We start from the raw sequence: 19,362 nt of genomic DNA on the forward strand, positions 1-19,362 counted from the left end.
ATTATGGACCAAAATTAAAAGTTTCACAAAGGACTAAACTCCATTAAGTATTAAACAAATAAGTTTTAAGAAATGAGCATTAGATAGGAAAGTCTATGTTACCTAATTTGTTCCAGAGGATAAATAAAAATGCATGCTCCATTTTTTTAAGAAATTGGCACTAATTCCAATAGCTGAATAAAAGGAAAAATAGAGACAAGTGCCTAATATTAGTTATAGTTATAGATATGAATATCTTAAATAAATTATTATTTACTTGTGAACAACTATGTATTGTTAGTAAGTTATGCCCAAATAAAATTTAATTGAGAAATGTAATTGTGACCACACCTGCGAGATAACTTATTGGTGGACTTCATCTTATTAATGCAACAAAGCTGATAAAGCATATGATCATTTTTATGGATAGTGAAAAGGCTTTGCACCAGAAACTTACCGTAACCCTCCACTCTGCCTATCTTTTTATTCCATGTGTGTTTAAAAGTTGACAGATCATGCCTCAGTTGCCCCTTCATCTCTGGCCCTCTGCCCAAGGCTTCTCTACTGCCAGCATGGGGGTCAGATTCTAACACGTCCACACAGAGGGACAAGCGGAGGGGTCAATTGTCCACAGCCAAAACTTGACAAATTGGGGCTTTACAGGAACCAGTATACTCCTCCGTCTCTCAGAAAAATAATTCTAATGTAAATTCTACACAATTCCTTGATGGTCAAGGCTGAATTTCAATGGCTCAAGATAGGTGACGAGCTCTGCTTCCTGTTTTGATCATTTCAGGGACCCACTTCTGTGCTTGAGATCATAATACCTGTAAGATTTTGCTGTTAAAGTGGAACTTGACATTTTTGAAAAAATTATGTGGTGACTGTCCTTTGTAGGTATTAGGAAAATAAAAAATTATGACCCAGAGAACATGGCCAATTCAAAAATATTGGATTATCTAAGGTTATTACTGAGAAAGAAAAAATAAACCAGGATGCGCGAAGATAGCCTGGGTACAAAGCTATGGTGAATTTTCAAGTCTCTTTTATGAAATTAAAGCTACAGTTGTTGCACATCCTCCTACTGCTAGTAAAAAGTCTGTACTTCCTCAATTTGCACCAGCAGTTGAACATTAAGTTGACTCTGACATCGTGATTGTGATTTTCATAAATCTTTACCAGTATCTCCTACAGTGACCCCTGACAGTGCCTCTACTTGGCAGTACATATGGTTAGTAATGATCTTATTTCTCTGTAAGATTAAATTCAGTTCAGTTTCCCACAAGCATTCCAGTTTTTGGTACTATTTGTAGCATCTGGTTTTCTGTACATTCAGAGTTGATTTCTTTCTGAGATGTTCTTAATTTTGTACATATCCAAGAAGCCTTAACTTTTCTTACATTAAATATAAGAAAATTATATTAAAAATGAGAAACCACTGTATTTAATTTAAAAATACACACATATTTCTGTAAGTTAATAGTGTTTGAGTATATATCAGTGATACATAATTAAAGCAGACTTTTGACTAGCTATGTATAAGGATTTTCCTTCATCATACAAAAGTTCTACAAATTATTGTTAAGTTTTAATGTTTATTTTTTCCATGGACTTTGTAATTTGATAGCTATTCTTCAGCTATCTTTTGTTTTTCCCAGTTGGTATGTAATACATAATTAACACGAGGGACTCTGTAGTCTACAGCTTTGGGTTGAATTTTTTCTCCATAATTATGAATATCTCTTATGAATAACAATTTTTGTATGTTATATTATTCTTACAGGTTGAGCCAGGGCCAATGGGAGCAGTGCCATCATTTCACATAATGTTCCTAATGTAAGACACACATATTATACTAAGACCATTATCCATTATTAATGTTAAATCATGAAATATTCATTTTAAGGAACATATAAAACTATTCAATTATAATGAATAGTGTTTAATTTGTTCCTATTATTTGAGAAAATCTCATCTAAATGACCATTGCTCCTGGTTTGCAATGTCAGTGGTAACACCTGAATTAAAATTATTTAGCCTTCCTTGAATGGCAGGCACCCATCTAACAGATTTGCTCCATAACTGTATAGGAAAAAATGTACTTTAGTAAGGATAGTTTAGTAATCTTTTTAGCAGTTCCAACCTGCACTAGCCAAATTTCAACTTTTCTAATTATAATATGAGTGAACATTTTACAGCATCCTTCAATCTCACCATAAATAGCACTGAGCCTCATATTCGAGTGTTCCAGTAAGTAGGTAAAATTCTAACTGGGTTAGTGCTAGTAAACACAGATTTTAGCTGTTGACTAACTATTGTTATATAATTATATAGGTGAGAGATTGTTACAATTCTTTAGCTATAGTTTGTTACAATGAAATTTGATTCAATTTTGTCCAGTTCCAGATGCAGCCCCCGTTTCATTCTTGTGCAGTTGCCAGGTCTTACAGTGGGTCATGATCCCATAATGCTTGCATCTGAACTCAACATTGCTGACTATAAGCCCTATATCTCTGTTCATATATCTCTAGGGCCATAAGTAGATCTATAGGATTAATTAATATTGCACAACTGAAACTTTGTCCCCTTTGGCTAATCCGTCCCTGTTTTCCCCTCCCTCCTAGACCTTGGAAACCACCATTCTATTCTCTGTTGCTATGAGTTTGACTATTTTAGAGCCCTCATACAAGTGGGGTCATGTAGTATTTGTCCTTCTATGCCTGGCATATTTCACTTAGCATAATGTCCTCCAGGTCCATCCATAGTGTCACAAATGGCAGAATTTCCTCCTTCTTTAAGGCTGAATAATATTCCATTGTATATGTATAGCACATTTGTTTAAAAAGTCTGTTCATCCACTAATGGACATTTAGGTTATTTCTGCATATTGACTATTGCAAATAATGTTGCAGTGAAGGTAAGAGTGCAGATATCCCTGCTAAGAGTGAATTCATTTCCTCCAAATGAATACCCAGAAGTGGGTAATTTGCTGGATTATGTGCTGGTTTTATTTTTTCTTCTCTGATGAACTGTTTTCCATAGTGGTTGCACCAATTTACATTACCACCAACAGTGTTCAAGGCTTTTCTTTTCTCCACATGCTCACCAACACATGTTATCTTTTCTTAAACTTATTTTATTGATGTATGGTCAGTTCATAATGTGTCAATTTTGAGTTCACAGTATAATAGTTCAGTCATATATATACATACATTATTTGTTTTCATATTCTTTTTCATTATAGGTTATTATAAGATATTGAATATAGCTCCCTGTGCTATATGGAAGAAACTTGTTAATCTATTTTATAATAGTATTTAGTATCTACAAATTGTGAACTCCCAATTTATCCCTTCCCACCCCTCTTCCCCCTTGGTCACCATAAGTTTGTTTTCTATGTCTATGAGTCTCTTTCTGTTTTTTTTTTAAATAAGTTCACTTGTCTTTTATTTAGATTCCACATATGAATGATATAATATGGTATTTTTCTTTCTCTTTCTGGCTGACTTCACTTAGAATGACAATCTCCAGGTCCATCCATGTTGCTGCCAATATTATCCATTTTTATGGCTGAGTAGTATTCTGGTGTGTGTATGGGTGTGTGTATATGTGTGTGTATATCACAACTTCTTTATCCAGTCATCTGTCAATGGACATTTAGGTTGTTTCTATGTCTTGACTATTGTAAATAGTGCTGCTATGAACTTTGGGGTGCATGTATCTTTTAAAATTAAAGTTCCCTCTGGATATATGCCCAGGAGTGCAATTGCTGAATCATATTTTTAGTTTTTTGAAGAATCTCCATACTGTTTTCCATAATGTATGCACAAAACTACATTCCCACCAGTAGTGTAGGAGAGTTCCCTTTTCTGCACACCACCTTCAGCATTTATCATTTGTGGACTTTTTAATGATGGTCATTCTAACTGGTGTGAGGTGATGATAATAACCAACTTAAGAAGTATGAGATGATACCTCGTTGTGGTTTTGATCTGTGTTTCCCTGATGATTAGTGATGCTGAGGAACTTTTCATACACCTCTTGTCCATTTGTATGTCTTTGAAATAACATCTATACAGTTTCTGTGCCCATCTGGCCTGGTATTTTGTTTTTTGAGTTGTAGGAGATTCTTATATGTTTTGGATATTAACCTTTAACCACATATATGGTTTTCAAACCTTTTTCTCCCTTTTCACTATAGCATTTTCAAACTTCATCTATGTTGTAGTATCAGTTCTTCATCTCTTTTTTGGCAAAATAATGCTCTATTGTATAGGTATACTACATTTAGTTTATATATTTTTCAGTTAATACACATCTGGGTTGCTCCCACCTTTTGGCTATTGTGAGTAACTGAAATCATATCTATCATTTTTCTGACCACAGCAATATGAGACAAGAAATAAGCAAGAAAAAACCTACAAAAAACTAAAACCATGTTGAGGCTAAAAAGTATAATGCTAACCAACCAGGGGATCACTAAAGATATCAAAAAAGAAATTTAAAAAAAACTAGAGACTAATGAAAATGTAAACACAATGATCCAAAATGTATTGGACATAGCAAAGCAGTTCTCAGAGGGAAGTTCACAGCAATATAAGCCCACCTCAGGAAAGAAGAAAAATCTCAAATGAACCACCTATCCTTACACATAAACAAACTAGAAAAAGAATAAACAAAACCCAAATTTAGTATAATGATATAAATATTAAAGACAGAGCTGAAATAAAAGAAATGAATACAAAGAAAATAATAGACAAGGTCAATGAAACCTGAGGGCTCATTCTTGAAAAGATAAATAAATTTGACATATCTTTAGCCAGACTAATCACAAGGAAAAAAGGTGGAAGGGCAAATGAATAAAATCAGAAATCAAAAAGTAGAAGTTGAAGCTTGCATCATGGATATATAAAAGATCATAAAACATTACTATGGACAATTATTCATCACTAAAATAGAAAACATAAGAGAAATGGGCAAATTCCTAGAAATTGACTGAATCAGGAAGAAATAGAAAATGTGAACAGATCAGTAATGAAATTAAAAAGTCCAGGATCAGATGGCTTCACAGATGAACTTTACCAAATATTTAAAGAAGAGTTAACGCTCATACTTCTTAAACTATTCCAAAAAATTACAGATTAAAAATGCATCCAAACTCAGTCTGTGAGACCAACATCACTCTGATACCAAAGCCAAACAAGGATAAGACAAAAAAATTATAGGCCAATACTACTGATGAATATAGATGTCAAAATCCTCAAAAAAATTTTAGTTAAACAAATTGAACAATACATTAAAAGGACCATAAAACATGAACAAATAAGTTTTATCCTAGGGCTACAATGATGGTTTAATGTCTGAAAATCAATCAATGTGACACACTACATTAACAAATTGAAGAATAATAATTATTTGATTCTCTCAATAAATGTAGAAAAATATTTTGACAAAATTCAGCACCTATTCATGATAAAAAAAAAAACTCTCAACAAAGTAGCTATAAAGGGAAAATACCTGAACATAATAATGGTCATACAGGAGAAGCCCACAGCTAGCATCATCCTTAACAGTGAAAAGCTGAAAACATTTTGCCTACGATGAGGAACAAGACAAGGATGTCCACTGTTGCTACTTTTACTCAACATAGTGTTGGATGTCCTAGCCACAACAATCAGACAAGAAAAATAAATAAATGACATCCAAAGTGGGGGGAGGAGATAAAGTAAAACTATCACTGTTTACTGATGACATGATACTACACATAGAAAATTCTAAAGATGTCAGCAAAGAAACCTACTAAAACTCACCAGTGAACTCAGCAAATTTGCAAGATACAAAATTAACATACATATGTCTATTACATTTCTATACTCTAACAATGATCTATCAAAAAAGAAATTAAGGAAACAATACCATTTATAATTGCATCAAAAGGTATAAAATATTTAGGAATAAATGTAACTAAGGAGGTAAAATTCCTGTACTTGGGAAACTGTAAGATACCAAGGAAAAAATTGAAGACAACACAAATAGATGGAAAAATATAGTGTGTTTGTGGAAACAAAACAATCCTGAGAAAGAAGAACAAAGCTGGAGATTTCTTGGCTGTAAACTATACTACAAAGCTACAGTAATCAAAACACTATGGTACTGGTACACAATCAGACACATAGGTCACTGGAACCGAATAGAGAGCCCAGAAATGAACGCACACCTGTATGATCAATTAATCTATGACAAAGGAAGGAAGAATATACAACGGGGAAAACACTGCCACTTCAACAATGTTGTTGGGAAAACTGGACATCTACATGCAAAAAAACCATATTGGACTACTCTTTCATGCCACGCACATAAATAAATTCAAAATAAAGTAGAGACTTAAATCTTAAATGTAATTTCTGAAACCATAAAACTTCTAGAAGATCACATAGGCAGTGTGCTCTTTTACATTGGTCTGAGCAATATATTTTTTGATATGTCTCCTCAGTCAAGAGAAACAAAAGCAAGAACAAATGGGACTGCATCAAACTAAAAAGCTTTGCACAATGAAGGAAACTATCAACAAAATGAAAAGGGCACCTACCAAATGGGAAAAGATATTTGCAAATGATATATCTGAGAAGGGCATAATATTCAAAACATACAATGAACTCATAAAACTGAACTTCAAAAAATAACTCCATTAAAAATGGGCAGAAGACCTGAATGGTCATTTTTTCCAAATAAGACCTAATGGATGGCCAGTAAGCACAAAAATATTCACAACATGACTAATTATCAGGAAAATGCAAATCAATACCACAATGAGATACCACCTCACTCCTTTCAGAATGGCTATTATCAAAAAGACAGAAAATAACAAGTGTTGGGGTTGATGCAGAGAAAAGAGAGCCCTCGGGCACTGTTGGTGGGAATGTATATTGGTGCAGCCACTGCAGAAAACAGGATGGATATTCCTCCAAAAATTAAAAATAGAGCTACCATATGACCCAACAAATCCACTCCTGGGTATTTAGCTGAAGAAAATGAAAACACTAATTCAAAATGATATATGAACCCCTTTGTTCATTATAGCATTATTTACAATTGCCAAGATATGGAAAACTTTTTAATGTTCGTCAATTGATGAATGGATAAAGAAGCTGTGCTATATGTGTGTGTCTGTGTTTACATACAACGGATTATTACTTAGTTACAAAAAATGAAATCTTGACATTTGCAACAACATGGGTGGATCTACAAGGTGTTATTCTAGTTAAATATGTCAGATAGAGAAAGAAAAAATGATTTTATTTATATGTGGCATTTAAAAAGGAATGCAAATAAATGTAACTTAACAGAACAGAGTTAGCTCTAGATACATAGAAGAAACAGGTGGTTGCCAGAGGGGAGAGGGGTGGGGGGAGGAAAGAAATAGGTAGGGAGATAAAGAGGTACAAACTTCTATATGCAAAATAAATGAATCATGGATGTGAAATTTGCAGTGTGGGGGATATAGTCAATAAATGTGGAATATCTTAGTATGGCAACAGATCATAACTAGACTGATAGTGGTGACCATCTTAAAATGTATAGAAACATGGAATCACTATGCTGTGCACTGGCAACTAATGTAATGTTGTAAGTCAACTGTACTTCAAAAAGATACAAAGAAGTAAGTAAACAAACTCATACAATAAGAGATCAGATTTGGGGTTACCAGAGGCAGGTGTTCAGAGTAGGAAGAACTGGATGGAGGTAGCCAAAAGGAATAAACTTCCAGTGAGAAGATAGGTTAAGTATGATGGAATGTAATGCACAATGTGATAAATGTAATTAACACTGCTCTATGTTTAGATGAAAGTTGTTGAGAGCAAATTCTAAGCGGTCTCATCAGAAGGAAAATTTTTTTCTATTTCTTTAGCTTTGTATCTATGTGAGTTGATGGGTTTCTGTAAACTTATTGTGATAATCATTTTATGATGTATGTTAAGTCAAATCATCATGTTATACACCTGAAACTGATACAGTGCTGTATCTCGATTATATGTCAATAAAAGTGGAAGAAAAAAAATTTTAGCTCCATGTAAAATTTCAAGTTTGATACTGAAGTTCTCTTTCTTCAGCTCTATAGCAAAAGAAAATCCATTGTTTTCTTAACATACATTGTTGCTGTTGAAAAGTCTGATGTCATATTAATTTCCTCTTCCTTTCTGAGTGATTTTTTTTTTCTCTCTGGAATTTTTGAGGTTTTTCCTTTCACTTTGATGTCCTAAGTTTTTATAACATGTTTATGGATTTGGGGGGTTTTTCTGGTCCTCTCTATCCTGTTTAGCATTACTCAATTTGACACTTTTAAAATTGACCTTAACATAGAAAATTCTCTATCATTTAAAAATTATCATTTTCTCCACATTGCTTTCTACTCTCCTAGTGCTTTCGTTATACAGAAATACGACCTCTACTTTCGCCACTCATATCCCTGAAGGTATTTCTCATTCTTTACATTTCTTTATCAACCTAATTTCTTGGCAGAGTTTTATCAATTGCATTTTCCAGCTTCTAGCTCTAAAACGGCAGTAGTGAAGATGTGATACTCAGATTATCACATGTGAAAATTTCATCAACGCCTGTCATTCATCAGTAGCACTCAGGTCTCATTTGCCATTTCCCTCCCTTATTTCCATCATTTCTGTCTCTACAAGCCTATCTCATAATTTTGTATTACATATTGGAATACATAAATTACCTCCTGAAGCATTTCCTGTTTCACCATCTTCTTTTAAATAAGAACTCTCCAAGTATTTATTTTCTTACACATCAATTTTGTGCTATGCAGTTTTTTATGTGTGAACAAAAAAAATTAAATTGAATATACAGTATATTTAAAACTAATTTGCAATTGCCATACTTCTTGTTTCAGTTGCTCACTTTAATTTCAAACTATTTGATCCTAATTTTGGATATATTTTTCTTCTCTAAAAGTGTGTGTATATTTGTATTTTTTTATCTTAAAACTGAGTAATTAGAGACAATATGTTCTTAACATAGGAAGGTGATAACTAAATGTCTATCCAAATCCTTTTGGACATAGCTTGCTTTCAATTGTACTCATAAAATGTGTCAAGATATATTTTTCTTCTGCTATTAGTACATTGGGAAACATTAATCTCGGATATTTGAGAAACACTGACTAAGCTACTAATTTCCAATGACACATTTGTACCTGTCATTTAAATTGATAGAGTTATAATGGAGTAAATAGTAAAAAGGGTACCTTCTTTATCATTGAATATTTAGTGATTATTGAATTACTTACCTAATGCAACCATGAGCCTTGAAGTTGCTTACAGTAACTAAATATCAGAGTCATAACAATAAAGGTAGATGATCTGTTTAAGTAGATGTAACCTTTTTTAGGGTAATACTTCATCTTTTGTGTTAAGTTTTTGCATCTAAATTTGGAAATCAAACATTTTTTCCCAGAAAAACGTTAAGGCAATGAGTATTCCTGAAATCTATAACTGAATCAAATATCCTGGGAAATTTAACAAGAAAATATAGGCAACAAGGATGTTAAAACATGCACTGTTCTGCGTAGGGATGTTACACGGCGTTTGTCTCTGTGCAAAAGCCATAGTTTGAGTAATTTAAGAACTGGGGGGAGAAATGTTAACTTTTATTTATTTCATTAATCTTATACTATTATTTTGCATAAATTGATAAACGAACTTGTGTGTGTCTGTGTGTGTGTAGAATAGAAAGCATGATACTGAGAGAAATTTTAATTAAACGGGAAAAAACTGCATTCATACCAGTTGTCTAACAAAATGACAGCAAGTTTGTTTCTGAAAGAGAAAGCATTCATTTGGTTGCAGTGAAAGGACTCTAATGATAGTATTTCTAAGATTCAAAAGGAAATTTGGAATGAACATGGCTACTTCCCAAACTGAAATACTTTGAATGTGGGATTACCTTCAAATATATATCCTGAAAAGGATCTCTCTGATGAAAAACAGCTAACGTTTCTGTCCATTTTAAATCAGAGAAATACATTTTAAATTTCACTTCCTTTTACCCTGTGTGAAAAAATAACTCTTCCTCTTTTGGGGGGAGAAACAGTAATAATCACACAGGGGTACCCTTGTGATTTCAACAGCTCGGTATATTTTACATATTAACAAGTTTTTAAATTATGAGTTTTTAAGGATATTGAATCATGCATAAGATTGCAATATTTAATTGCATAACTAACAGAATCTATGATAATGATTGAATGGTTTCTTCAATACAAAGTGAATTTTATGTTTAATTTAAATGTAAAGATCAAATTTGCCTGGAATGCTCAGGGAGTGGAAAAATCAGTTTTCCTTAAATTGGATTAATTGCTTCATTTCTTTGTTATATATTGTATTCATACCAATGCTTCATTTTTTAAATTTAAATTGGCATTGGTGGAATTATTTGTATAATTTAAAAAATGTCTGAAGTACAGTCTTCGCTCAGATTTCTTTGGTCAGAACAGAGCCACCTTTTGCTGCAATGCTATGTCTGTATATAACACATCTAAATGATACATTTGCCCATCTTCCGTGATATGCATTGTCCTACTGTGGATAATATTCCACTTAAAACATTTGATAATTTGCTATTAAGTATGAGGCACTATTTAGGGACAACATTAAACACCAAAGTGCACGTAACACAGCTCCTGGTTGCAGGACCAGTGCCCAGCTGAGGTTCCTGCTCCAGACTGCATCAACTTGATGGCTTCTTTTTCCTTCCTTCCTCCCTCTCTCCCTTCCTTCTTCCTTCCTTCCTTCCTCCCTCCCTCCCTTTCCTTTTTCCTTCCTTCCTTCCCTCCTTCCTTCCTTCCCTCCTTCCTTCCTTTCTCTCTTTCTCTTTCTTTCTTTCTTTCTTTCTTTCTTTCTTTCTTTCTTTCTTTCTTTCTTTCTTTCTTTCTTTCTTTCTTTCTTTCTTTCTTTCTTTCTTTCTTTCTTTCTTTCTTTCCTCTCTCTCTTTATTTTCCTTTTTGTTAAAAATATGTCTTTTTTTAATTTCATTTTATTGAGTTATAGTCAGTTTACAATCTTGTGTCAATTTCCAGTGTAGAGCACAATTTTTCAGTTATACACGAACATACATATATTCATTGTCACATTCTTTTTCACTATGAGATACCACAAGATCTTGTATATATTTCCCTGTGCTAGACAGTATAATCTTGTTTATCTATTCTACATATACTGTCAGTATCTAAAAATCTCGAACTCCCAGGCTGCCCCTTCCCACCCCTCTCCCTCCGACAACCAGAAGTTTATATTCTATGTGAGTCAGTATCTGTTTTGTATTTATGTTCATTTGTCTTTTTCTTTTTCATTTTTTTAAATAAGCCTTTAAACAGGACACACATTTATGGGGAATTTGTTATTTGTGCAAGAAAGTGTACAGTGAATTTTAAAGCTGCTTGTAACAGTGGCCTCAGTGCCTGTGTGCCCTGGAGGAGGTAGCCTTATTTCTGCTCTGCAGGTGAGCCAATGAGACCCACAGAGAGAAGTAACATAAAATTCTGACACAGCAGATGAAGTGTTTTATTACTTTCGTGAGTAGGACCACCAAGGTAACATATGGTTAAGCAGTTAATTAATAAATGCTTCCTAGTGAAATAATAATGGTCAGCAACATTCAGTTTTTCCACAATGTCTAAATGTATATTATAATATTTCCCAATTTTGAGAGGCATAAACAGTTCAAAATATAAGTAATGCTCCGATCTATATGCATGTTGGTTTGCACAGTCCTCTCTGCAGTGGAGAAGGCCTTTAGCTTTAAAGGGGTGCCTGTGGTGAGAGGAAATATAGCTGAGGATAATGGAGACAGTGGGAATTCATACACTTCAAATGAATCTCGCACCCACTTCCTTGCAAGTCATCTAACCAAGGTCCATGATGCATTTCCATGATGTTGTTAATTGCAGCTAAGGGTCATCTGGACAGACAGGAGCTACAGTTTCCAGGTTCCTCTGCAGCTGGATGGAGCCATGTGACTAGTCCTCACCCACAGAACAAGAGGACGGATGTGCCTCACCTCCAAGTCAATATGAGCACGAAGAGGGGAACTTTCTCTGCCATCTCCTCCCCCATGTGCTGACTCGCAGAAACTGACAGCATCTCCAGGACTGATCCCTAAGTGATAGCTGAAGACGGAAACCACCCCCAACCCCTGATGAAGAACACTTGGATTGTACAGTCATGTGAACAAAGAATACATTTTTATTGTAAAAAGCCTCTGACATTTTCAAACATGAGAGTCAGAAGAGCTCTTATTGGCTCATTGAATACAAGTTACTTCCACCGCGAGCCCTGTGGTCACTTTTGACCTTCAAGGTATGTGATTGACTTATTTTGATTTTTATTGGTTCTTATTTAGAGTTAAAATAAGAGTAAAAGAGAATTATTCAATATAAGGAAAGAAGAAAAGTGTAAATGATGCCAGACAAATTAAAAGCCAATCAAAGAAGAAAGCTAGGAATTTGCTAGAGTACTTTCAACGAGTCAGTGAGAAATGCAGGCAGAAAAAAATATGGAGGGTTCTATACGACATCCCCACTGGACACTAATTGATTTAACACTCTCAGAATGAAAATATACAAATTCACAATCAAACAGGGGAAAACATACACCGGAGTGTGTTGAAGAAACTCTGTCAAAATACAAACAGGTTGTAGGCACTATTTTTCCCCCTTGGCACACCAGAGTAAGGTTGAAATCCAATAAAAGAAAACAAATGTAAAAACACAGGGCTCAGAGATGTGAGTGAAATATTTCCAAAGCTCTACAAAGACTATTTGGAAAACTGTGTACCTGAATCACCACATTGCAATTCAGAAGATGCTTTTACAAAGCTAGAAATAATTTCATCATGTAAAGAAAAGGAGCTGAAACGGTAGGAAATGCTGTCAGTCTCCAAGGAACTACAAAGAACGACTTCCAGAGGCTTCCTTCTGGAAAGGCAGGAAGAGTCCATGAGTGGCTGAGCTAGCATTCTTCCCGTGGGCCAAAACGTTATCTAAATAAAGCCTTCTTCCTATGCGTGTGAAGTTCAACCAACTTCTGAAACCAGATTAAAGCCAAGTTACTACAGATCTCAGCGGAAGAAAGGATCTCTCACAGCAAGATTAGAACATTTGATTATGAACTGCATGGTAATGTAAGTGCCACTGTGACGATTTAGTGCCTGCGCCACACCGGCTGTTCTGTGGTTTTGAGAGATTCTCTGTTTTAACTCCACAGAGAGTCATTTTCTTCCTCTGAAATGCAAGGTGATAGCTAAGGCTCTGAGATGACATATACATAAAAAGTGTCTGGGACCTTTTTCTTTCTTTTTAAATAGTTGTGATTTTTATCTCCAAATCATCCTGTTTACAGCATGTGATTAATTTTTAGTGGATATTTTAACCTACACTTCTTTTGCATGGATTAGGAATAAAAATGTTTAAAATTAAATATTTTTAAAGAAAAACTCCCTCACCTTTTTTATCCATGTTCTCGGCTCCAGTGTTTTTAGTTTTTCTCCAGTTTCTCAGGAAGGAAACCCCAAGGCAAGCTGTGCTCCATAAAAAAGAGCTTTCCCCATTTCTTCAGTGACTGCCCTGATGTTCAGGTGCTGTATTTCTGGAGATTATACCAGACCCCAGAACTCTATTACAAAATTCTTCTAAATGCAGCAGGAATGAAGGCTCTGGACTAGCTAATGACAGTGCCACTTCCCTTCATGGATTTTTACATCTGTCTCCTTCTGAACATCTGTACATCCACCTGCACGGTAAACTTAACTTGAGAATAGACATGAATATGCCTGTAAGTGTGATGGAATCCTGGTTTGCTTGAACAGAGCACAGTGACAAGCTCATGTTATTCTTTTTTTTTTAACACCTTTATTGTGATATGGTTCCTGTACAGTACACTACACCTTCCTCAGATGTATACTTGGATGAATTTTGATAGATGTCTTCACCCATGATACCACCACCACAGTCAAGATATAGTTAGCATTTCCATCACTCCCCAAGTGGTGCAATTTTCTTTTCTTTTTTTAATATACATTTTCTATTCAATTATAGTTGGTTTATAATGTTGTGTCAACTTCTGATGTACAGCACAGTGATTCAGTCAGACATGAACATAAAGATATTCTTTTTCACATTCTTTTTCACTGCAAGTTACTACAAGATATTGAATATAGTTCCCTTTGCTATATGGTATGAACTTGTTGTTTGTCTATTTTATAAATATTAGTATCTGCAAATCTCCAACTCCCAATTCATCCTTTCCCACGCTCTTAACCCCCCAGGTAACCATAGTTTGTTTTCTATGTCTGTGAGTCTTTGTTTTGTAAATAAGTTTGTTTTTCTTTTTTTGTTGTTGTTAAGATCCATGTATAAGCGATGTCATATGGTATTTTTTTCTTGCTGGCTGACTTCACATAGGATGACAGACCACGCTTCAATGGACTTGTAAAAGCAGAAGGCTGGACAGAAGTCATCTAGCCCAGTCCCTCACTCTGTGGTTCAGGAAACTGAAATCTAGAGATGTGAGGTGATTTGCCAAAGGTCGTATGGGAAATTGGTGACAGAGCTAGAATAAAAACTGTCAATGCATTCCCCTTGTGACATAAGACAGTGACTTTCGTGGCTGGATAACGACCTGTCCATAACGATTCCTGAGAGCATGGGAGGAATGTCCGTGTTCCCCTTATTGCCATTATCCTCAAATAAAAGGCTGTATAACAGTCACCAGGGAGGCTGGCTTTAAAATGTGGTTTTCCTGGACACTGTGGCCAAATATTCTGAGCCGAGAAGTCCAGTATGGGACAGAGCACCTGCTCAGAGGCGGATGTCCTGCACACCACCTTTACAAAGCAGCTCATGCTGAGCAAGTAACTTTCTGTGACGTCTTTCACATCCTTGCTTCAGCCAAGATCAGGAAACTCAAGTTCAACATGTTTTTATTTATTAACAATGAGTTTATTAATTTATGAACAATGAGTAGTGTACTCAGGACCCATTTTACCATTCAGATGATGGCTTCCATCATTTTAAATACTTCTCAAAAGACATACGCCATCATCTGATACACCAGGGCTTATGTAATTATACCCGTGAATTATTTAAGAGTCCGGATAATTCATGTATGGTTTTTATTGGCACTTGGACATTTATAAGTTATACAGATAATTCTTCATTGACCTTGATAACTTACTCTGAGGAAGGTGACTTCTCTACTTAGAGTTGTCTTTTCTGTAGAAAATAAACAGCTCATTTAATTCGCCCAATAACAAATGGAAGTATTTCATAGATTCACTCAAAGACATAACCCAAACCTGTGAAATGTTCATACTTTAAATGGAAGAACTTACAATGAGTTTTTTCAAAGGCTATTTAAAGTCTGGTTAAAATTGAAATATTGATACAAGCACTCAGGTCTGTCTCACATGGAAAATCATTTTAATTCTCCACTAAGATCGAGAATTTACAGGCATCACCTGGAAAAACAAATGCCAGCATCTACGTCATTCTTTCCTGTTAGATGTTCACACTGTGTTAGCCTAGTCTTTGTTCCCCACGTTATGGGAGGAAAGGTGATCTTACTGAAAGTGTGCTGGTTTTAAATGATTTTAAATCATCAACACCCAACAATTTCTGCAGAATTAAAGTATAAATTCCTATGTGGAGAATAAGAAAATAATTTGGTTTCACACAATGTTCCTTAAGAGAGATTTTACAGCTTTTCTGCCAACTATCATCTCTTAACATAAAAACCTCATCACAGAGTAGAACTGAAAATGTAACATGTTATAACACAGAGTAGATTTACAGAAAGCATTTTTAGCCAGAACTACTGAGTCATAAAAGAGATAAAGTGCTAATTAACTTACCCAAGACTGCTGATAATATATGAGAAAAGCAAATACTTGTATCTGAGATTTTCTCTTTATTCAGGACTTTTTGTCCAGAAGGATAAGTGTTTGAATATCTGATATAGTAAATAATTCTGGGACTAGAACCTCATACATTGTTTGTCATTCTTACTAGTTTTCTCACAAGGGCTGGCATTATTTTAGACAATTTTATACTTCCTATCATGAATTTTATAGCATAATGTCATAACTCTGTTAGTCAAGGTTAAAACTCTAATGCAGCTTTGTGCCCAAATTGAGAAGCTACGTACCTTTAAAACAATCTTCTGTTTGGAAGGAAATACTAAACTCAAATTACCCTCTTGAATTTGCACTGTATTTTAGCCTCTGTGTCAAAATACAATTGATGTTCTGTATGTTGATACTATACACAGCCAGCTTAGACATCTATTGTTTCTAACAAATTCTCTGGGAATGATTTAGCTTCTTTTCATGCTGATAATTATATAATTGATACATGTTACTCTTGTTTCCCCCTCCTTACGTTCCTGGAAAATTTCCAAATATCTACTTTTATCAAAAGTAGATATCAGAATGCAAAGCTCCCATATATCTATCAATTTTGTACAATAATAATCAACTCATAGGTGGTCTTATTTTAAAGCATAATGACAAAGCATCACACCTAAAAATTGTTTACATGATTTCTTATCATCATCACCTGTTTAACCAGTATTCAGTGTCCTCAGCTGTCACATGTATCTGTATTTTTACAACAGCTTTATTGAGACACAGTTCCATAGAATGAATCCCGCCATTTTAAAGGGTACCATTCAGTCATTTTTAGTATATTCGTGAAGTCGTGCAACCATAATCACCATCTCCATTTTAGAATATTTTCATCAACCCCGAAACAAACCTCATATTTAATCCCCTGGCCACTAGCAACTCCTAATTTCCTTTATGGATTTGCCTCTTCTGGACAGTTCATATAAATACAATTATTATATATGTTAAGATTTTTGCAACTTCCTTGACTTAGCACATATTTTCAAAGCACATCCACATTGTAGCACATCAGTGCTTCATTTTTCCCCCAAAACCTATTTTATAACAGGTGCACAGAACCAGGAATATGAACAATCTGCTAAATGAACCCGAAATTCATTTTTCTGTTTATGAGTTAAGTTACTGCACCTGTTGGTTAGCGGGTGCATTCCAAAAGTAGGCTATTTCCAGAAATAAAGCCTGAGGGTGGAGAAAACATCACAATAAGACAGGGAGACCCAGGGCTCTTCACAGGAGGGGCTCACAAGCTCTCTGGTCACAGCTCCCGTGGGTGGGGCATAGCCAGCTGTGCACAGCACACTCCTACAGACACAACAGAGCCCTTTGTTAAATACCTAGAAAATTTGTCAGCCTGTTGTTAAACATAGCCACTGTTATGAATTAAATTGTAGAAATTTATAATTAATAATTATATTAAAACAGAGGTAATAATACTCACAATTCCTCACCTTTTAATAATTTTGCTACTTTCTACTAATATCTTTGCTACTGAGGTTATTTAAGTCCATTACAGCCAACACAGAAATACCATGTGATGGTGTGCTACTCTCATCCCTTCTCACTTTGTTTTAAAGCCAAATATTATTCCATTTTACAGATATGCCATATTTTGTTTAGTCATTCATCATATGATAGACAGTTGAGTCATTTCCATCTTTCTTCCTACTAAATAAACACTCATGCACAAGTTTTAATGTGGACGTATTTCAGCTCAGTTGGTCGTATACCTAAGAGTGAAATTCCTACATTATAAGAGTGTTTAATGTTTTGAGGAACTGCCAAACTGTCTTCCAAAGTGTCTGCACCGTTTTACATTCCCCACCACCAATGGAGGAGGGTATTAATTCCTCCACACCCTCGCTGACACGAGTGATAGTCTGTCATTTTGATTCTAGCTAACATAGTGGGTATGAAGTGTATCTCACTGTGGCTTTGATTGTATTTCCCTAATGACTAGTGGTATTTGGCAACCTTTCATGTGCTTATTGGCCATGTGTGCATCGTCATTGGAAAAATATCTCTCCTAAGCCTTTCCTAATTTTAAAATTATTCATCTTTTGATGATGGTTGAGCTGTGAACATTCTCTATATAATTTGAATCTAAGTCTCGCATCAGATGTATGATTTGTGAGTATCACTTCTCATTCTGCGAGTTGTCTTTTCAATCTCCTGCTGGGGTTCTTTGAAGCACAACATGTTTAATTTTAATAATGTCTACTTTATCTGTTTTTTTTTCTTTTGTTGCTTATGCTTTTGTGATTAAGTGATTAAGGGATCACTAAATGATTCAAGGTTATGAAATAATTCTACTTGATTTTCTTCTATTAGTTTTATTGTTTTGTTCTTACTTTTAGGTCTTCAATTCACTTTGAGTTAATTTTTGCACAAACCATGAAGTACAGGTCCAACTTTTTTTTTTTTTTTTGCATATAGATAACCAAGTGTTTAGAAACCATTTGTTGAAAAGACTATTTTTCCTTCATTGTCTTAGTACCCTAAGTCAAAAATCAGTTGACCATAAAGGTGAGAGTTTATTTCTGGATGCTCAATTCTGTTTCTCTGATCTCTATGTCTAGTCTTATGCCAACATAATCCTGTTTTGATTACTGAACTTTGTAGTAAGTTTTGAAATTGGGACATGTGAATCTTCCAACTTTAATTTTTAAAAATTGTTTTGGTTATTCTGATCCTCTTGCATTTCCTAATGATTTTTAAGATCAGCTTGTCCAATGCTGCATATAAAAAAGACATCTGAGTTCTTGGTAAGAAATCACCTTGAAATTGTAGATCAATTTTGAGGAGTATAGTATTTCTGTGTGCTAACATTGAAGAAACAAATTAAAAACAAGAAGGCAATTTCATTTACAACAACATCAAAAAGTCTAATATACTCAGGAATAAATTTTGAAAACTAAAAGTAAAACTTCGACTCTGAAACCATAAAAATTATTTTTTATGTTTCAGAAAGAATCATAAAAGAAATGAAAGGAAACTTAAATAGGGAAACCATTTCAAATTCATAGGTCAAACTTAATATTATGAAAACGTCAATACTTCCCAAATTGGTTTAAATGACATATTTTACGGGTACAGAATTCTAGGTTGATAATGATTTTCTCTCATGAAATTGAACATTTTTCACTTTTTAAAAAATATTTCTGGTGCTGTTGAGAAATCTGTCAGTTTAATACTCACTTCCTTGTAGGTAAACTTTTTTTCTTTTTCTTTCAAAATAAATCTTTTGTTTCTACAGTTTTATTGCAGTATTTCCATTTATTTTTGCTTTAGTTTATCCTGTTGGGTATAGATTGTGAGTTAATACCTGTGGATCCTTATCCTTCTTCAGTTTTGGAAAATTCAACGTGTTATAATTACAAGTGTAACTTCACCTTCCTTCTCTCTCTCCTATCC

The sequence above is a fragment of the Vicugna pacos genome, unplaced genomic scaffold (assembly GCF_048564905.1).
Source record: "Vicugna pacos unplaced genomic scaffold, VicPac4 scaffold_20, whole genome shotgun sequence".
NCBI classification, from domain to species: domain Eukaryota; kingdom Metazoa; phylum Chordata; class Mammalia; order Artiodactyla; family Camelidae; genus Vicugna; species Vicugna pacos.